The 23,345-nt window shown below is 30.0% G+C and overlaps 1 protein-coding gene across 2 annotated transcripts in view; it reads left to right on the plus strand.

Moving 5' to 3' along the window:
- Positions 1-888: 888 nt before the first annotated feature.
- Positions 889-23,345, plus strand: part of LOC142331106 (UDP-glucosyltransferase 2-like) — a 166,527-nt gene continuing 144,070 nt past the window's right edge. For both annotated transcript variants that reach the window (XM_075376775.1, XM_075376774.1), the window contains exon 1: positions 889-1,079. The gene's annotated coding sequence lies outside the window, so the exon portion shown is untranslated. The remainder of the gene's footprint in view (positions 1,080-23,345) is intronic.

The raw sequence follows: 23,345 nt of genomic DNA on the forward strand, positions 1-23,345 counted from the left end.
AGCTTTTGAAATGTGGTGCTATAGGAGAATGTTAAAAATCAGATGGTTGGATAAAGTGACAAATTAAGAGGTGTTATGGCAAATCGATGAAATCGATGAAGAAAGAAGCATTTGGAAAAATATAGTTAAAAGAAGAGACAGACTTATAGGCCACATACTAAGGCATCCTGGAATAGTCGCTTTAATATTGGAAGGACAGGTAGAAGGGAAAAATTGTGTAGGCAGGCCACGTTTGTAGGCAGGCCACGTTTGGAGTATGTAAAACAAATTGTTGGGGATGTAGGATGTAGAGGGTATACTGAAATGAAACGACTAGCACTAGATAGGGAATCTTGGAGAGCTGCATCAAACCAGTCAAATGACTGAAGACAAAAAAAAAGTGTTTCTATTCCGAAACGTTTTTCAATTTGTAGACCAGTGTAATTACTTATTAGTGTGTGTGTGTGTATGTATGTGTGTGCGTGCGTGCGTGCGCTATTATGTATGCTTCACTGTCATAAAAACAATAACAATAAAAAGAAAAACGTACAACAAATATTAAATTGCCATTTGACGGTAGAAGAATTATATAGAACAACTACCAGTAAACAACTTAATATTAAAGCTACAAAACGTTGTACACAGTAATAATTAAGGAGTCCCTCTCTCAATGTCATGCAGCAGAAATACACGTTAAAAATATATCAACATTCTACATAAAACCTTACTCTCACAAAATTTCGTTAACGATTGTACCTAAATTAGAGAAAGTAAAATGGATTCAGGCTTTAAAAAAAGGAATGCTTATCCCAAATCAGTGAATATATATAAAGGTGATTATGCGTGTCAAGTAGTGGGGATGATAAAAACAAAGAAATTGTTTAACGTAGCTGCTGACTATTTACTTGTCATCTGCATTACGGTTGTCTAACTGCATATAAGTGTCTCAAACAACACTATCGTTCAACCAATTATATATATAAACATTGTTTTTAATCATTGATCAAAGAGTTACATTTTATTTTTCTTTATATAAATGTATTTTTACATAAGTTTTTTTTTGTAATACGTGCACGTAATATCTTTACTTCTTAAAATTTGTAAGTATATAATTATATTGTATTATTAAAATTCAGAATATTAATATTACTAAAAATATTAATATACGTATTAATAAATATTACTTTCGCGGCGAATTTAGCTAGAATAGCTATCTATATTAAAGAGAAAATTATGGTGTTCAAAATAGGGCATCGAGTTTTTATGCAAATCTTTACGTTTTAGGGTTATTTACGTTTGGGTTCATCCAGACAAAAAAAAAACCTACGTATGTCGTAGTGCTTTTGGCCATATATCTTAGGTTTGACCAAATCAATTATCTTCAAATTTGACTTTCTATATATGGGGGCATTGTTCATATATTTGTTCATATTTTTTTTCTAAACTCGTCTGAAAATGAGTGGATATCGCGAAAAAAAAGGTTTTGATTCTCTTCAGAGGTATTTTAGAAAAAAAAACTTTATAAAATCAAATTTTTTGCCTACAATACATTTACAAATAAAAAAACAAAATGAAAATTTCAAAAAATCAACCCCGCCTTTAAAAAATTCAAATATATGTGTTTTTTTGTTCTTCTGTTCTATCTCGCTTCGGTTTAAATATTAATCAAAAAAGTTTTTAAAGTTTATACTTCATATATAGAGCTATCAAGAAATCTTAACAATTTTTTTTTTAATTATAGACCCCGGACCTAAAATGCAGAAAAGATTTTTAAAATTTTTCTTTTCCTTATTTTATCCTTTATTGAAGAGGGTTTTAGAGAAAACTTAATTTAAACAATTATACTAAAACAAAGTTTTCTTAAAATGTATTACTACACTACTCCTAAAAATAAATATTCTGTTTTATGGCAGTAATGCTTTTAAATTTTTATTATTAAAGTTTATTTTTATTTTTCTTCATTTAAAGGGGTATTAAAAGAGCCATTTAAATAGCTTTATCACTTATTTTATATTCCGGACCCGAAATGAGAAACGATTTTTTTCATTACTTTCATAAAGTTATATTTTTTCAATATTTTTAAATAGTTCACTTTTAAATAAAAGTTTTTGTTAGAGGTCACATCTTTATAAATAATTTTCTTTACTGAATTTTCCCCTCAGAATAAAAATGAATACGTTTTATTCGAAAAATGGGAATTTTGATGCTTAAATATTATTTTGGCACCCATCATAATAAATAAAATAAACCCCTTGATATTTGGGCTCCCACATTTTAAAGCATATGGGAAATATTTTTGTCTCCTTTTTTTGATCTGAACTTTTATAAAAGTAATTATGGTGAATAATTACGTCTTTTAAATACGGAAAAATTGTGGAAGAACATATAATAATTTTTGAATATGTATTTTATTTAAAAATTTTGTAGAATTTTTACGATTTAATCTTTTTAAACTTCGTTTTCCTTTTTTTATTTTACTATTTCTTTTTCTTTTTTTTTTTATAAATTTGTAAAAATCTTTACGATTTTTCATTACTACTCCTTGACCGGCTAGATAGCCTGGAAAGTCATGCATACTTTACCAGCTTTTATGTGTATATATAAAATAATATAATTTATTGTTAATTTAATGACATATAATTATATAATATATATATATATATATTATATAATATATTAAAGCTTATTGTCCTGATTGACTGATTGACTGACAGATTCATCAACGTCCAGCAAAAACTACTGAAGATAAATTTATGAAAATTTCTATACTTGTCCTTCTTACGGTGTAAGTGCACACTAAGAAAAGAATTTTTAAAATTCCGAGTTTGAAGGGTTAAAATGGAGTAACAAAGAAATTTACAATTTTTTTTTAATTTCTTGGAAAGATATGAAGATATCAACTTGATTTTTGGTATATGTAATTTTCATGTAAATATCTAAAAACTAAATTCTAGATTATCGAAATTCGACCTTGAGGGGTGAAGAAAGGTAAAAAAATTTGAACAATGACTACAAACTTTCCTCTTTCTGACTACACTAAACATAAACTAAAAGTACTAACTGAGATATTAACTTGCAAATACTTTTCAGATAAATATCTAAAAACTATTTTCGGGTTTTTTGAATTTCAATTTTTAAGGGGTGTAACAGTGTACGGCGGAGCATTCATGCTGTTCAAACGACACAGTCAATGTTGTATGTTCGATGCGACTGGCTGCACTGCCTCCGGTTACTTGACTAAAAAACGTAAAATAAAAGTAATTAAAATTTTTTTTAAAAATGAAAAACCAAGTATGATCACCTCCTAGTGGTGTTTGTCGGGTATCGCTAAGTACCAGGCAAAATGCATTTTTACCCGTACGAAGTACAGATAACCACTCTAATATTTTTAAGACGGAGGCTGACCGTTGTGAAACTCAGATTCTTAGAAATGACTCAAAGTTTCGGGTCCTGTACTGAACTAACTATTGCTCTGAATGCATTACCATACACAGATATCTTTTATAAATTGACGGGGTTTAATTTTTACTTATCAGTATTATACTCATAAGCATGAAGTTAATGAAGCACAGATGATGTTTTGGCTAGACGGTCGGGCGAACGAAGCGAGCCCTGAACGCCGAGTATATATATACGTGAAGCAAATAAGGCAATAATAATAAAATTAATATTATTAATACTACTACTGTTTATTCATAAGCTGTAGAAACATAGTATAGGTATCCATTTTTGAAGACATTAATCACTATTATCGATTAAATAAAACTAACGAAATAATTTTACTTCCTTGTACGAAGTAAAGGAAGTATTATGATCACGAAAAATTACGGTTTTCAGATTTCAACAGAATATCCAACTTGACCATTCCTGAATTTTTTAAACTAATTTCGGCGTGACGTCTGTACGTACGTACGCATATATCTCGCATAACTCAAAAACAATTAGCTAAACAATTAATATAATTATTATGTTGAAATTTTGTATTTAGGACTATTGTAACATCTAGTTGTACACCTCTCCTCTTCTGATTGCAATCTACAAGACCAAAAGTGTCTAAAAAGCCCAAAATCAAATACAATTTGGATTTTGGAATTTTTCTTAACTGCAGCAATAAGCCCTCATTGAGAAATTTCCAACGATATATCATAACGGTACTTATTTTTATTGGTTCCAGGGTTATTGCCAAATAAAACTTTAATTAACGAAATATTTGGCTCTTACAAGGGGAAAGTACATCGGTTTGAATCCGACATCATCTCCTTTTTTTTAACTTATTTCTCTTTCTTTTAATTATATTTATTTATTTATTAATAATTATTAACTCTGATTGTAAAAAAAATTTACGATAAATAATAATTTAATAATAACAATAAAAAAGGAAAATATGAACAAATATCAGTAGTCATTAATGAAATAAAATTTTATGTACTTTTCATTTAAAAAGAATGTGTATATGTAATTTAATAGGCGTACAAGGAAGTCATATGGTGTCCACATCAAATTTTTTTAATTACATATTTTAATAAAAACAGGGATAAATCTCATTTCTGATTAATTTTTATAAGATATACAATTTTTTCATAGAATTAATATTACTTTTATTTGTATTCTATTGAAATCTCCGTGATAGAATTGTAGCCTACGTACTTTACTTTCAGAGGGTTCGTGGTTGAAATCCTGCTCAAATATTTTTTTTTTTGGTCAAACAAAATTTATTTAGCATCAAGAAACTGCCGTTAAACTTTATCCTAATGTTTCTGGAGTAAATAAATTATAAAATAATATATTTTAAATATTTACATTTGAAAAAAAACTTAAAAATATCACTGTTTTCTAATTTAAATTTGTAATGTTTATTTGTAAGTTTGCATTGACCTTATCGAACATATACACACACATATTTTTATTTTGCATTGTCAGTCCACTAAAGATGAAGAAAATTTTACATATATATATTTTAATAGAAAATTCATTGGAATGAAGTTACGACTCACCTCTGATTTCGATAAAAGTTGTAAAATGCCTTATTTAGAACCTAAGATATTCGTTACAAATAAAAATTTTTCATCTCAAACGCCTTTCATCCGAGTTACATTACTCGTAAGTTACACGGTACACGCGCCTACAGTTTCATTATTTATCACTATACTCGTGAATATACATTATTTACTCATTAATTAATTTGGTTTCAGTTAAATTTATTTAAAAATAATTTTAGATTTTTTAAGATTATGTTGCCGGCCTCCGTGACGCGATTGGTAGCGTTTCAGCTTTTTATCCGGAGGTTCCGAGTTCGAATCCCGGTCAGGCATGGAATTTTCACACGCTAAAATCATTCACCTCATCCTCTGAAGCGTTACCTAACGGTGGTCCTGGAGGTTAAAAGAAAAAAAAAATTAAGTTGAGTGTAAGTCTTGATTTGTGACTTCATCAGATAAATGACTGTAAATTTCTGTGAATTTTTTTTAATTACTTAACCTAACCTAACCTATGCTTAACCTTGACCTAAACCTAACTAAACTCGATTAAATTTCATTTAAACCAAGTTATTTACTTTGTAAATAATAATTATATATTGTTTTCATTTACCAAAACCCACACCTTAAGCTTAACCTAACTTAATTTAGTGTTAAGTGACTCTAAACTCAATCTTAACTTAACAACAAACTATTTATTTAGTCCGAAAAATAATGCGTATTACAATTTTACGGTGCTGCATTATGAAATTTTTCGTGAGAGAATTATGTAACTTCCGATGAAAGCCGTTTTCGACGAATAATTTCAACTGTAACAAGTAACCTTTTCGGTCCTAAAGAAGTTATATTCCAAATTTAATCAAAAAAAGGAGAGTCCGTGACTGCAGATAATTACAAATTCAGTAAAATAATGCTATATCTCTTGCTGTTACAATCCTTTGAGCTTTCAATTTTTTATTATGTAACTTGTTTATTTAAATGTTTTTTATTTATTTCTAAAAGCTTAAACTCTCTTAAATAAATTCATGACGAATTTTGTTTTTTCTGTACTTTTTTGCTCTGGTTAGGGGAGTAATCCCCTAACCATTTATGGACAAATGTCGGGCTCGCTAACAGGTTCCACAGATGTTACGGCGTATGTAGCCTGCGCCTACCGACAAACCTCCACTTCACCAGCCAACCCCCCCCCCCATCACGAGGCCTGAACCCCATTTAAGCACTAATCACTAATCAGCCCCAGGAGGTGCCTTCGAGCTCAGTGTGTTCAGAGTCCCTTGCATCATCACAGTCGCCCATCCCTGGGAGCAAGTACTAATGCCAGCTCTGCAGAGTGCTGTTTGTCCTCCCTTCACTCTCCAGTTCGGTATCCTACCCTCACTTCTTGGGGTTTTCGCTGGACTTTTGAGGTTTTTCTGTACTTAATTGAATCATACATAACCTCTCACAAATTTCATATTTTTTGGTCATCAAAAATTGTCTTTTTTCTTCTTTTGGATATGTAGAAGATTATTGACAAATATCTATTAAATGAAAAAGAAAAAATACTGTAATTAATAAATCTCAATAATTTTTTTTTAATGTTATTCTGCCCTACAGGTGGTATAAACCTAACGCTGATTACGTGACCTAATTTAAATTTGAGATTTCTTAAGTCTATTTTGCACGTATTTCGGGAGGAATGTTGGAAGAAAAACAATATTATACGTTTTATTAATTTATGAACTCTTTTGTTTTTTTTTCTATCATAAAAAGTGCAAATTTTATTAGGAAAAATTGGTTGATTCTTTTTCATCCTTCCCTTTATTATTTACTTTTTTATATACCGGCTGATTCAAAAAGGACTTCACACATTAAAAACATATAAAAATTTATTTAGATAACTTACAAATTCGGTTGAGGTCTTACTTTATAGGAAAACACACCAAGTTTGCCACCCAACACCCACTTTGGTTCGATATGGCTTCCAATTATTATGCAACTTACATCCCACCTATAGTCGATTTCATATAGCTTGCAAGTCAAGCGTTACTTCTGCTGCTGCGGAATTAATTCGAAGTCTTATCTCAACAAGATCAGCTCGCAGAGGCGAAATGTAAACCAGATCTTTAATGAAACCTCATAACAAAAATCTATCGGGATTAAATCTAGGGAGCGAGGTGGCCATGCAATTGGATCTTCCCGGCCGATCCACCGACCTGGGAATCGAGTATCAAACCCCGTCTTGCTGATACTGAGCAGTTTTGTATGTTCACCTTGCTGCTGATGTGAAACGTTGATTCCACTAAAAATTACATTGTCTAAAAATGTATCGATGTCTGCAGTTCTATCTATCATTTCTACACAAAACTGCAGCCAAGCAACTTTTTCGTCATTTGTTATATGTTGAACACGATTAGTTTGCACGGCTTTAAGTGCAATCGTATGTGAAATACGCGCCAAACAGTCGTTTATGGAATAACAGACTCACGTGACGCACGTCGAGTTTATTTCTTCGCATTACGGGCAAAGCTTTCTCTTAGTTGTTTCATAGTTTTAGGGACGCGTGGGCGTCCTGATGATTTTATATGTTTAACAGAACAGTGCCAATGAAAGATTGGTGACATTAGTAAATTGTATGCCTACTAAGAGGCCCCCTACCGTACACTCTACGAAAATTACGTTGAACGATTTAACTGCAAGTCGAGAAACCAAAACACACCGCGAGCACATACTGAACCAGTAAATGTATCCATTTTTAACAACACTGGTGGCGAAATTCAGTACTAATGAACTAAATGAATCATAACTTGATGTGTGTTTCTATGAAATTAGACCTCAACCCATCTGTAAGTCACAATAAAGTTTTACATGCTTTTAAAGTTGTGAAGTGTTTTTCGAATCATTATAGCTCCTTTAATACCAAAAACATTGTACTCGTCCATTATTTAATGAATAGGCTTATTTAATTAAAAAATGACTTAAAAAATTGAAAATTTATTCAACATTTTCAACCAGTTAATTAAAATGTATTTTTTTAATGCAACTTATGGATTATATTATCAAATATACGAATAAATTAAGCAGATATTATGTAGATAATGTTAAGAAAAATCACTCCTATAAAGAATACATTATTTTATGTATTTATTATTTTATGGTCAATCTGTTGAATCATTGATTTTTATACGTTTTCCATAAAAATTAAATAGTTAAAATAAATAAATAAAATTAAAACAGAAAATAATAAATGAATTTAGTATTTTCTGAAAAATCATTATTTAATTTTTTTTCTTTTGTATCTCGTTTTATTTTTTAAATAAATAAATAAATGTAACCTAATATAAATAATTACATGGAAATGCTAAAGTAAAATACATGGTTTTTATACACACATATCAGTAATATAACTGTAATTGAAAAATTAGAATCTAAATCTTTTTAAATTAATTACCAGTAAACAAAACAATTTTTTGATTAAATAACCAAATAAAAATTTATTTGTTAAAATTAAATATTAAAATAAAAAAATAAATAACATTCCAATTCTTATTGATGTAGGGGATTTAACAACTTTATAATGATGATAATTTTATATGTATATATTTTAATAAAAGGGGATTTAACAACTTTATAATGATGATAATTTTATATGTATATATTTTAATAAAAAAAAAATATATTTATTAAAATTCGACAATAAAATGTCAGTATTACAGTTATTAAATTATATACTCGTACCACTTTTTTTTTGTTTTATGATATCGCCACATAAGCTTGAAGCTTGTGCATGAGATTTTTGCAGTATTATTTATTGAAATAAACACAATGTTAATTTTCAATATGTAAAATCAAATTAGTGTTATTGAATCAGACGATTTTATTTCTTTAAAAAGAAATAACTATAAATTGAATCAAAACTGAATATTTTATTAAAAAGAGAAAAGGAATTGTAGTCTACTAGAAGTGGCACCTAATTATTTTTATAAAATGAAGATTTAAAAGTTAAATAAAAAAGCGATATTAAAAAGTGGAAACGGCTTCATATTTCAAAACTGAGCAATACTAGGAGATAGAAACAATTGCGGTTCTACATAGTTACAAAATTACTATTCTATGACTTGTTTCAAATTATTTCCCCCCATCTTGTATCCGCCATAATGAACAAAACTTTTTTCTTAAATAGGAAAGTGGACATGCGATAGGTGATTTTATTATGCCGGTCTCCGTGGCACGAGTGGTAGCGTCTCGGCCTTTAATCCGGAGGTCCTGGTTTCGAATCCCGGTCAGGCATGGCATTTTTACACACGCTCAAAAACATTCGGCTCATCCTCTGAAGCAATACCTAATGGTAATCCCGGAGGTTAAACAAGAAAGAAAAGGTAGTTTTATAGTAAATTTTATGAGAGAAACGATGGTGAAAACCGTTACTCGATAAATGTCATTTTTGAGTTATAAATATTCAAAGTTGCATAAACGGAAAAATTGCGGCAATTATAGAATGAAGTAAAACGACCCGTAGTAAATTTTTTATTTCGTATTACCTTCAGATTAGCAAATACTTTGACCCACCATCAAGTAATCTTTTCCTATTTTATTTATCAGTTTTACGTGCGCAATAAATACTATTATGCAATCTCAAGGTGCATTTATTCTTTCAAACCCAGTCCTTTTTAAGGTGACAGGAATTCTTTAATTGTTTTTCCGCGATATAACCTACCCGAAAAATCGTCAATTGCATTCATATTCGCTAATTTTAGAGAAACAAGTAATATAGGTAAACGAAAACGGTCCTGCCGGCTAACAGTTTTAAATTATGAATCTTTAGAACATGTCCGAGCATCCTTCGAACAATTACCTCGAATGTCAATAAGAAGGCTTTTTCTCACCATTTTGAAATGTCATACGGAAGCCATAAAGATATTAAAATTACACCCGTACCGAATTCACAACGTAATTGCGAGAACCCGATCGCGAGAAAAAATCCAATTATTACTAATGATTCATGCATTTTGATCGCGGCAACATTCAGGTATTGGATAACATTTTTTATAGTCACGAGGCATGGTTTCATCTACGCGGCTGTGTAAACAGCCAGAACAAAGTATATAGGAGTGTACAGAACCTTCCCGTTTTCCATGAGACTACTTTACATTCAAAAAAAGATCAGAGTTCTCTTCAGGATTTCTCAGAAGATATACGATTATATTAATGGGTCCAATAATTTTCACGGAAACAGTAATATATAAACCTACCTGTTACCATAGTAGCTAGGAGTAACAAAGCTACTTGCAAATTAAATCTGACTTCATACTCCTTTTAGAAGATGAACGCCATTGCTGGTTGCAGCAAGACACGATGCTATAGCCCACGCAGAGAATAAAAATATTGCTGCTACGCGAGTTCTTCAGGGAGAGATTCGTTTCCTGTATTCTAGGGCTACCTAGGATACTCAATTTATCTACCACGGATTTTTTTTTTAAGGTTATTTAAAATAAAAAGTGTTCAGAAATAATCCTTGGACAATCAGTCGATTCAAACGAACTGAACTTGAAATAACCCTTATCAGCGCGGCAACCATTAAAAAAAACAACTATTTTCATGAAGAAATGTGTTCATCCTGTTTAACTGCAAACGGAAAATATTTCGAACATTTACAACAAAATTGGTGTAAGATATGAAATTATTTATTTATTAAAATCTAATAAAGTTTTTTATATATTGGTTTCCATGAATGGTTTTTTTTTTATATTGGTCGCGTAACTTTTCGCTAACTCTGTATTAATATTTCTTGCTAAATTATTTTATAATTTTTACTTTGTCTTTTTGACGTAACCCATAATCAAGTAAAAGTCTAACCATTGCAGGAAAGTATCACAAGTACGTAAATAATAATATTGATTATTTAAAAAATAAATATAAAATAACTCGCTGAAATTAATTATTATTGAAATAATAACAAAAAAATAGAATATTAAAACAACACAAAAAAATATTAAAAAATGAATGTAAAACCAATAAGAACAAATAAAATAATAAATAGAAACTACAAATTTTACCGATATTTGTAACATAAAAGAAAATAACTAAAAACAAATAAAAAAACATAATTTTTTGAATTTTTTTATTCAAAGCTGTATACTGTTCAAAGATAAAATAAGCTAAAAAAATAGCCAATACCACTAAATTTCATTTTCATCAATAAATCTAAAGAAGAAAAAAATGGAAAGCATTATTATGTATTAGATTTTTCTATTCACTAATTTATTTCCATTTAGTTTGCTCTGTATCTACAGAATATCCAATTTAAACGCAACCCACCAATCAGCCTTCAATAATATTTGAATTGACTGCCTAACTCCCTTATGTTTTACTGGAATGGACTCGTCCAACAAGTGAACATCGCGCCGACCATCACAGCAGTAGACTCCCTTTGATAGCTATAACAAAGCGATCATAACGTCAGGGTTTTGTTAACCTGAAGATGGTGTTTTCATAAGACGAACGTGTTTTTATTCTTCAGTCTTACTTTAGCACGCGATCAGTGGTTGCAGTGCAAGAATCTTTTAGCCGTAAGTAACGTGATAAACCAACACCTAAGACATCAGTTTTGAAATTAGCAGCTACATTTAAAGTAACAGATTCTGTTAATAACAAGGAATACAAAAGATCGATGACAGTAGTGAATGCAACCACAGTCGTTGAAATCAAAGACCGATTAACTGCCTCGCCAAAAAAATCAATTAGACGCTTGTCAGCTGAAATTAATTTAGCAAAATCAACCGTTCATCGGGCGACAAAAAAATTAAACTTACGGCCATAAAACAGTTCATCAGCTTCTTGAACTAGGCAAAAAAAGAAAAAACCGCTAGAATATTGTCATCGGTTTTGTCGATTCGTACGTGAGGGTATTCATGTTATGGACTCAAATTTTTTCACCAACGAGAGGTGGTTTCACTGGACCGCTACGTAAACAGCCATAACAGCTGGATTTGTAATGCAAAAAATCCCCACGCGTATCATTAAAAATAATTGCACCCGCAAAATATGGGCGTATGGTATGCGATATCACGAAAAAAATTATCGGTCCTCTTTTCTTTGAGTACACCATTACTGTTGAACGATATCAGAATATTTTATTGCAATTTATTGTGCTTGGAAGAGAAAATACTCCGGGTTCCAACATCATACTACACACATTCAACTGCTGATTTTGTAAACGAATTCTTTGGTGATGGCGTTATTAGTCGTTGCTTATGGCCACGAACACCTCCAGATTTGACTACGCCAGATTTTTCCTTTGGTGTTACCTCAAAGAAAAATTCTACGGCAACAAACAACCAAACATTTGAACAACTGAAGGTCAACATCGGAAAAGCTGTTTTAAATACCAACCCACAAACTCTGAAAACAGTTGCCAGAAACACAGTGAATAGGATGGAAGCATGTATTAATGAAAAATGCAGCCATTTTCAACATTTACTCTAGAATTAAAGGTACTGGAAACTTTGAAAATAAAATATTGAATTTAATAACTTACAAATACCTATATTACTTCCTTGTACGAAGTAAAATAAGTACTGTGATCGCGAAAAATGTCGGCTTTCAGATTTTATCGGAAATATCCCTTTTGACCATCCCTGAATGTATTTTTGACTAGTTTCGGCGTGACGTCTTTATGTACGTATATATCTCGTATAACTCAAAAACGATTAACCATAGAATTTTGAAGTTTTGGATTTAAGAATTTTGTAATATCTAGTTGTGCATCAGCCCCCCTTTTGATTGTAATCGACTGGAACAAAAGTGGCCAAAAAAGCTTAAAATTCAAAAAATTTCGATTTTGAACTTTTTCTTAACTGCAGTAATACACCCGCATTGAGATGTTTTCAACGATATATCATAAGTGGTAATTATTTTCATTGGTTCCAGAGTTATGGCCACATTAAATTTCAATTAATGAAATATTTGGATCTTACCAGGGAGAAGGCACATCGGTTCGAATCCGACTTCATATACATTTTTTTTTAACTTTTTTTTCTTTAAATATATTTATTTATTAATAATTATTAACCACTGATTGTAAAAAAGCTTTTACAATAAATAATAATTCAATACAAAATAAAAAAATCTGATATGAACACGACTTCCTTGTACGCCTATTAAAATAATATATACATTTTTTGCTGCATTTCATTTAAACTTATTTCATTTGAAAGTGAGATACGATCCTCTAATTCTTTAATTAAGTTGACAGTTACACAATTGTATTGTGGTGGACACCAAGTCGGATCACATTATTTTGTGTTGTCCGTATCAGCATTTTATTTTAGTTTACAAATTAATTTTATTTCACCCTAAGTGATTATATGGCCTAAGTAACAAGGTGTAGGATCTGTAACCATGCGCACATCGGTTCGAATCCGACTTGATATACGTATTTCTTTTTTAACTTTTTTTTTAATTTAAATATATTGATTTATTAATTATTATTAACCTCTGTAAAAATTGTTGAGTTAAAATGAAAAGTATCTAAAATGTTATTTCACTAATAAACCTCTGATTATGATTCTGATGTGGTGTCTAGATCAGAGTTTTTACTTAAATATACCTACTTAAACAGATGGGTTGCGATTTATATGGGACAATCTGTATATCTAATTTTAATTAACTCCTTTAAATAAACTGATGCTTGTTTAACAGGTTTACTGCTATGAGACCCAATTTCGGTTCTTAAGTTATTTAAATGGGGTATGAAACCGTTTCGATGTCTCAGTGTATATTAATGATTTCCAAATTAATACGGTGGATGGTGTGGTAAGTCACCAGATCTTCGGTAGAGTCCCGCAGGGGTCTGTACTTGGACCCCTACTTTGGAACATTTTCTATGATTAAATTTTCCGACTGCAATTCCCTCCGGGAGTGAATGTAGTAGGATACGCGGACGACATCTCGCTGCTAGTGGAGGCCAGCACCTTAGATGAAGTGGAGAACAAGGGGAGTGTTACTTTAGAATTAGTGAATGAATGGCAACAGTTTGGAAGTCTCTCCTTCCAAATGCAAGAGTATCCTCTTCACTGGTAGGAGGATACTCAAAAGATTAAATCTGCGCCTGAGAGGAGAGGTAATTGTCGAGGTGAAAAGAACTACATATCTAGGGGTGTTACTGGATAAACACCTCAAATACTCCAGTCATGTGGCCAAGATCTGCGACAGAGCGGAAACAACAATGCGTGCTTTGCGAGGTCTCTTTTCGGGACAAGGAAAATTCCACGTGCGTCGAATAGGCGACTTATCACCTCGGTGATAATGTCGTCTCTGTTGTACGCCTGAGAGGAGAGGTAATTGTCGAGGTGGAAAGAACTACATATCTAGCGGTGTTACTGGATAAACACCTCAAATACTCCAGTCATGTGGCCATGATCTGCGACAGAGCGGAAACAACAATGCGTGCTTTGCGAGGTCTCTTTTCGGGACAAGGAAAATTCCACGTGCGTCGAATAGGCGACTTATCACCTCGGTGATAATGTCGTCTCTGTTGTACGCAACCCCGGTTTGGGCCGATGCGGTTAATGTCAAGCGCAATAGAGGCAAATTAACTAGCGCTCATAAGAAGTCGCTACTGGGCGTAGTTCCGGGGTACGAAACTTTATCTTATGATGCACTGAGCGTGCTTTCTTCGGTGCCCCTGTTAGAATTGCAGATCAAAGGACAAAAACTAAGGGCGTCCGATGTAACCAAAGATGAGGCCAATTCTATAATACGGGAACAACGGAAGGTGGCACAGGCGGGTTCATCAATGGCCGCATGGACCAGAAGAATTATCCCGGACCCGGATGCTTGGCTATATCGCTCTCATGGCGAATTAGATTACAACGCAACATAACGCGTTTGAACAATACCTGCATAGGTTTGGCAGGAGAGAGTCACCCATCTGCTGTTATTGCGATGCGGTCGACGATGCCGAACACACTATTTTCGTGTGCAGGCGATGGGAGGAACATCGTATAAATGCAGGACTGATACATACCTGAACGGAGCAGCTCTCGGAGTGGCTCTTGGCTATGTCCGGGAACTGGCATAATTATGCAATATTTGCAGGAGCAGTCCTCAGAATAAAAGAATATGATGCAAGACGACTGGGATACTGAGGGTTTTAGTTTATAGCAGGGCTGGGCGGACAGCCCCGATCATTCAAAAGTTAGTAAGGTATTTTTAAAAAAATATATATATTTTTTTTTACATTACTGATATCAAATAAAGTCTGATTTTTAAAAAAATAAATTTAATTTGTAGAATAATTTTGTTAATTATTTCACCAAAAAAAGTTAAGACCCAATGTTGAGGATGTGCTATGCTCATTTCTCTGCGCTGTTTTTTTAAAATCATTATTAGATCGAAATAATTATAACAATAGATAATTTTTTTTTTTTAAATTGCTAATTTTATTAGAAATATTTTATTTTTTCCGTATCAAAGTTTATTTTGAATTATTTTATTACAAAGTGAAGGAAAAATAAAAAGATGAGTGATAAAAAAAAAATTAATGTAAATCTTCTTTAATGTTTGTTGTGAACTACAGAAACCTATATTCTTAGATTTCATTATTAAACATGACTGAGATTTTTTTTTTCATGATTTTTTCCTACTAAACAAAACAATATAATTATAAAACCCCCCATTTATGTCTAATTCCCTGAATTTGTTTAGACATCGATGTTCACTCATTGAAATGCTGAGACACAAAGTGAAACAAAACAAGTCTCACTTTTTTTGTATTATAATTACTCGGAATTTAAGATAAAATTAAATTTTATATATAATGAAGAGGAAATAATTGGGGAAAAACTTTCTGTAGCATTATAATAAAGTACTGCTGTTTTAAGTGTAACAGTCAACCTATTAACAATCGAAATACATAATTTTTTTGTATAAGTGAACATGAGAGTTCTTTATCGTAATTAATAAAGATAATAATAATAATAGAAAATAAAATTAAGGTAAATCACTTTCCCCCTTAAAATAATGAAGGAAAATAAAATAATTTTTAAATGGATAGTCTCTGTTAATAATATTATTCTACCATGAGATTTGAAAAAAAGGAGAAAACAAATAAATTTAGATAAACAAATGATAGCAAATATCCATTACTATTTGTTTATATATACTATTACACCAATAGATGGACAAACAAAGAATGCATTTTATCATTTCAATTATATTTTAACCTTCATTACTGAACTGAAAAATAAACAAATAAATCGGTTGGTAAAAAGTGACTGTAAATATTAGTTATTAAAATAAACAGAACTCAATTGATGAAAAAGATTTACGTAATTAACGTATTACGCTTGATCTGTAAATATAGATGTTTACTATTTTTTAATAATAATTATGTATAATAGAATCTAAGATTATAGACTTTGTTATAAGATTTAAGGTTGGTTTAACCTTTCTTTCTTTTTCCTGTTTAGCCTCCGGTAACTACCGTTCAGATAATACTTCAGAGGATGAATGAGGATGATATGTATGAGTGTAAATGAAGTGTAGTCAGTCTTGTACATTCTCAGTTCGACCATTTCTGAGTTGTGTGGTTAATTGAAACGCAACCACCAAAGAACACTGGTATCCACGATCTAGTATTAAAGTCCGTGTAAAAATAACTGGCTTTACTAGGACTTGAACGCTGGAACTCTCGACTTCCAAATCAGCTGATTTGGGAAGACGCGTTCCGTTCACCACTAGACCAACCCGGTGGGTGGGTCAAGGTTGGTTTAACCTATCCAATGTTATCACCAAACTGTTTTATAATACCTAGTTAGCTCTTAAGAAGCGTATTCATCCAAGAATTATAGAATATGGGTTCCTTTCTCAACTTATAAGCTTATAATACATTATTAAATAAATATGTTTTCAATTCAATTTACATTCTCCTGATTTGTTTTAGTGAAAAATATTTAGGTCCTGTATTTTTTGCTCTTTTTTTTGAGTAAAATTAATTAAAATGTTTTTATATTATTCACATAATAGCTGTAGAGCTGTGCTACAAGAAGAAAAGTATAGTTAATAATCAGTTAAAAAATGGGGTATGGGTGTTTTTGCGTCTCTTGAAGTTTCATGACCCAGGAACCCCACCCAAAAAAAAAAAAAAAAAATAGAGTAATATATATTTTTTTCCCAAATGTTGGGATGTTTAACGCTTAATAACTTATGATGAAATTCTTATGGATAGTTATAATCAAAAGCTTATAAATGATTTTGATAATTTTTTTTTAACTTGTGCATATGGAGCAATTTGTTGGTGAAATTTTGGAGTGAATATTTCCAGGAGATGGGGTAAATAGTTTCTTGGGGGTCAATTTTACCAACATTTTGCATGGATAGCCTCACTTTATATAACGCTCAGTAAATGCATGCGTACTTATCTCACCATTTCTTAAAAAGATTTCCCCTGAAATTCTCCCTTTCCCAAAAATCGAAAAAGCTATTTTTTATTTATTTAATATTTTTAAACTATTTTTTTTAAATTTCATTCTAGGTATAATAGTAGTCCAAGTGATCCCAAAAAAAATACTTTGAGACAGTATTAGGGGTGGGGCAGCCGATACGTATTAAAAAAAAAAACAATTTTTTAAAACTTTTTTTGATTTATTTTCATGTACTATTATTTTTCCACTAAATAAGAATAAATAAACTATAACAACTTCCCAGATTTTTTTTAACTTCTCTAAAATGGATAAGAAATGCTTCTTTTAGTGACTAAGGTAAGTTTTTTTAGCAAAAATATTTACTACTGTAAAAATATATAGATATTCATTTTTAATGGATTTCTTCCTCATAAATATTTAAAATATTTTATTAATTAAAATAGAATAGGGAAAAATGCATTGGTTAATCATAAAATTAGGATATGCTTTCAAGTACGATTACATAAATAATTATGGTACTTTTTCGGAATTTCCCTCCCAAAAGTTTTCAATTTTTTTTTTTTTTAATGATATATGAATCGTACGTATATCAATATAACCAAACCAAACATACTTTATGCTCGCTTCGCTCGCTAACCTCGTCTAAATGAGGATAAATAAAACAGTGATATAATGTACAACAATGATGCAGTCTTTAATGATGGCTAACAGAATTTGTTGGATCTTATTTGTACTACTGAAAAATCGATTATGAATAATTAAAGATCGCACGATTCTTTCTCTGATTGAATGTACAAGATGACATAAGAAAGTAGCGCGCACTTCATATGAAAGAAGGTATACAAGTATTTTGACGATGGGTATTGCAAGGCGAAAGCCGTATTACGTCTATAAGTTTGTAAGAGACGAAGAGCCTGTATGATTTATTAGGGCAAGCAATAACAGCTGATTTGGATATAATATATAACACGTAATAAAATACTTTATGAAAATAAAGTAACAAATGTTATCATAAATTTTTATAGATATTGCTCTGCCCACCGGGCTGATCTAATGGTTAACTCGTCATCGCAAATTAGGTGGTTTCGAAGTCGATACTTCTAAGGTTCAAATCCTAGTATAGGCAGTTACATTTATACGGATTTGAAAACTAGATCGTGGAATACCGGTTTTCTCTGGTGGTTGAGTTTCAATTAACTACACCTCTCAGGAGTAGTCGACCTGAGACTGTACAAGACTACACTTCATTCACATTCATACATATCATACTCATTCGTCCTCTGAAGTAATACCTTACGGTGATTTTGGAGGCTAAAGAGAAAAAAAGCGAGATATTACTCTGTCTTGCAGTGAAAATATTGTAAAAAAACGAGTTGAGAAGATAAGAAATATCGATCACCTGCTGAACAGAATCAAGAGAAGGTTGAAGTATAAAAAAGATTAATGCGAGTTCAAAAGTATAATATTTTGTTAAAATGTATTTTTAAAAGGTGGGCATGTTATAAAGAATCGTTTCAATTTCCAATGGTGTAAATTTTGGATTGGTGAAAAAAAAAAATTAAAAGCAGTGCTTGAAAGCATTTAAAAGTCAAAAAATGTAGATTTAAATTTTAGTTAGATTAGCAAAAGTTTTAGGAAGAAATTATAGTAGCTTTTGAAAAAATAAAAAAAGATTTACGTTTCCGAATTGCAATTAAACAATTATTTGCAAACTTTTTATACGAAACATTATACAATTTAAATATATTACAATAGAAAAAGAAATAGGTTTACCTATTTCACGAAAATATTACATGTGATAACAAATAATAGTAAATTCAAATACCTCAGTGCAACTAATTAACAATTACAGTGAGTGATGACATTAATGCGGATATAGGAAAGAAACATTTTTAGGAAAACATACAACCCAGTTAAAAAAGGAAATGAATGAAGGATGAGAACTATCGGGGAGTTGAAGCTGATATTTAGAGAAAATGTTCTTGTCATAGGGATGTAACAAGGAAGAATTTGATGGGTTGAACATGTCCAAAGAATGACGGAAGATAGAACAGTTAGAAAAATAATCCTGGAAAACTAGTTGGAAGAAGTAGAGGAAGACCGAGAAAGAGATGGTTAGATCAGGGAAGTGAGGAGATGGAGAAGGGTTTCTGAGGATTAAGATGTTTGAAGGAATCTAGTGCGAGAGCCCAGAGTTCTCCACGAACTTTAGTGACGACAAATAACTAAAATAATTAGTAATTTTTATTTTTTTAGAAATAAACTACTTAGCCGATCTAAGATGTAATAAATTAATATGTAGCTTAATACAGGTACAGGTTAGTCAAGAGTTTTAAATTAAATTAATCCTAACGTAAAGGGAAATAAAAACAAAAACTTGTTAAAGTTGCGAGTTTTAACAAAGATAGTAGTTGTGTTATTGAATTTTTCGTAGAACTTTAAATCTAACTCTTTCCCCATTTTTATAGTTGAAAATTACTATTATTCTATGATTTAATTATTTCTTATATAATAAAATTTTTTGAGTTATTAAATGACTAAAAGTTTACACTTTAATAAAAATTGAATCATGTGTTTGAAACTCACAAATTATATTATTTTGGCCTATTAAAACAAAAACAATATTTCTTATTTTTAAAATAAAGATTGAAAACTATTACCAATAAGTTAAGCCTAATTTAAAAGAGTAATAATAATAAAAAATAAAAATTTTTAATCTACATTTGTTTTAATAATAAATTGAAATTTCTGAAAATTTCAAACACTAAAGGTTTGAAAACTATAACATTATATCATAATTATTTATTCTCTAAAAAAAATAAGCCTAAACCCAGAAATAATCAATAAAATCTAAACCTCACCGGTATTCAAACCCAGGACCTCCTGGGTATAAGGTATTTCGTCAGAGACGTCAGAAATCTTAGAATAATATTTTCTTATAAAATACTTAGAAACTAGTCAATTTTACTTCATTGTACGAAGTAAAGGAAGTATTGTGATCGTGAAAAATTTCGGTTTCCAGATTTCAACGGAAATCTCCATTTTGACCAACCCTAAACCCATTTTTAAAAGTTTCGGCGTTACATCTGTACGTACGTACGTGTATGTACTCGCACATATGTATCTTGCATAACTCAAAAACGATTAGCCGTATTATATTGAAATTATGGATTTAGGGCTATTGTAACATCTATTTGTGCACCTCTCCTATTCTGATTGCAATCTACAAGACTAAAAGTGTCTAAAAAGCCCAAAATCAAAAACAATTTGAATTTGGGACTTTTTCTTAACTACAGTAATAAGCCCTCATTGAGAGCTTTTCAACAATATATCATAAATGGTACTTATTTTCATTAGTTCCAGAGTTATAACCGAATAAAATTTGGATTAAAGAAATATTTGCATCTTACAAGGAGAAGGCACACATCGGTTCGAATCAGACTTCATCTCCTTTTTTCTTTTTCTTTTTTTCTTTTTTAAATTAAATATATTGATTTATTAATAATTATTAACCTCTGATTGTAAAAAAAAATTACAATTAATAATAACTCAATAATAACAATAAAAAAAAATTATGAAAACGTATCATAACTTATTAATAAAATAAAATGTTATGTCCTTTTCATTTTAAAAAATGTGTATATATAATTTAATAGGCGTACGAGGAATTTAATAGGCGTACATGGTGTCTACATCACATTTTTTGTTGTGTGCGTAGAAGACAAAACAAAATTGGTTAAAAAATATGTAGTAAATAAAAACATAGTTTTTCTCGATTTCTGGGGAAGAGGAGAATTTTGGAGTAATTTTTTTTTAAATATGAATAACACATCGCTATGAATAGAGATATAGATCCCAACATTTTACCAAAAAAAAAATCCCATATATATACAAGGCTCAGTACAAAATTTCGTCAAAATCGGTTTATCTAGTTACAACTTATTAAACTTCAAAAACTCCAACGTACGTACGAATATTAACCACAATTTGTTGGAGGGGGGGGGGGGTTTGGATCATGTAACGCCGAGAAATGAGAAAAAACCTATTTTTAACTCCATTTTTTTTTTTTTTAGTGATTATCATTCCTTTCCTCCTTGAAGTAGGAAAATAAAAATAATTCTAATTTTTCCGATAATTTTTGTTTTTAATTTAAAACACTCTGTATGCTTGTATGCTATAAAAGCTTAATAAATATAATTATTTACGAAAAAAAATTATAACGAAATTAGCATAGCTAAGGTGAAATTAAATATAATTTTTATACAAGATAGACGATGATGTTTTATACTGCCATTACAAAAGAAAAAAAAACGTAACGTAAAAGAGATAAGTTCAAACAGTTTTCTTTCCTGGTAGACCATATTACAACGTTATAATCTATCTTACAGTTATACATTTCAAAGAAACACTTCAAAGACGTGCTTTTTATATTGTTCAAGGCCAAAGTTTGTTTTTAATCGTTATAATTTATTTTCGAACTTCATAAGATACTAAATTACATTACACGAATATGCAAGTAAATCATTTTTATTCAACTAACCTAGAACTTAGATCGTATATCTTTTATTTAAATCGGTAAACCTTTTTATCCATTTTTTAATATTGTATATAATAAAGTATATTTAATTCTAAATAAATAAATAAATTAATTATTAACATAAAATATATTAAATGTTTCATTAAATATTACCTATTATATAAATAAATTTAAAAAAATAATAAAAAACTTTACGTTTGTTTTTCCATCTTGTATCGTAGTATCAGGTTACAGTTTTTTTCCGATAGATAGTGTTAATGTTTCAATAGTTATTAACAATTGCTATCCTATAAGAAGCTAATGGTTTTAGTTATTATTGTTTACCCATTTGTATTTGTAAATATACATTTACATTAAGCCAAAATATTTTTTAACATTAATCTTATTTATTAATCTGACTAACTGTAGTTGTTAACAAGACATAACAAACGCCATTTATTAAAACCGATCGCTGATATACATTTGAAATAATTAAACATTGTAATTTTCAATTGTTTTAACTGACAGTTTTTAATGAAACCTTTAACAGTATTTTAAAATAAATACTCTTATTATAAATACGATTATATTTTTAAATCATTACTTACCTTGTACATTAAAAAATATTGCATGATTTTATTCAAATAATAAAAAAAAACACAACACAATACAATCCACAACGGAATTAACTGTTGCATCACGCCATATTACATTACTTCCCTCTGTTTTTTCTTTCTTATGATATGTTAGGGAAAAAATAAAAATCCCTTTTTTTTAATTGTCTGTAAAAACTTTACTGTATAAGAGTATTAAATTAATTATGTATGAATATAATTTTAAAGTTAATGTTAAAATAAATATTTGTCATTGTTTTCAGTTTTTTAATATATTTGTGCATATACCTAACTTTTTTTTTAAATAGATATTTTTTCGGGAAATATTAAATCATAAGAAGGTAATTAAATTAACTTTCCCTTATTAGTCTGTTTCCCTTATTAGCAAGTCTGTTGGGAAGAAATCTAATTCTCTTTTTAGTTCTAGTTGTAACGGTTTTTTGTTCTTTTGCATTCATATTAGTACAAATGTATCCTCAAGTTTTTTTTAAATACCTGGTATTTTAAAAATTAAATATATAATAAGGTTTTTAAAAATTTAATATATATATTTAATATGAGGTGAGTTAAAATGATTCGTTTATAAGTTAGGTTATTTTGGTTATGAATTTCATACTGGTGTCAATCTATTTGTATTCTTATAATAATTTCAATTTTATATTATAAATCTATCCAAATTTTACTATTATTGTAACTAAATGGTTCTTTAGGTGTAAAGTTAAGTATTATTAGTTTTTTTGACCAGTTTAATTAACCCATGTCAGAATTTTGTAGTTAATTTTTTGTTGTTCCTTATTATTATTTTTTTTTAATTTTATTTTAAATATACATTAAATTTTTATTATTATTTATGATT

The sequence above is a fragment of the Lycorma delicatula genome, chromosome 10, assembly GCF_047948215.1.
Source record: "Lycorma delicatula isolate Av1 chromosome 10, ASM4794821v1, whole genome shotgun sequence".
NCBI classification, from domain to species: Eukaryota; Metazoa; Arthropoda; class Insecta; order Hemiptera; family Fulgoridae; genus Lycorma; species Lycorma delicatula.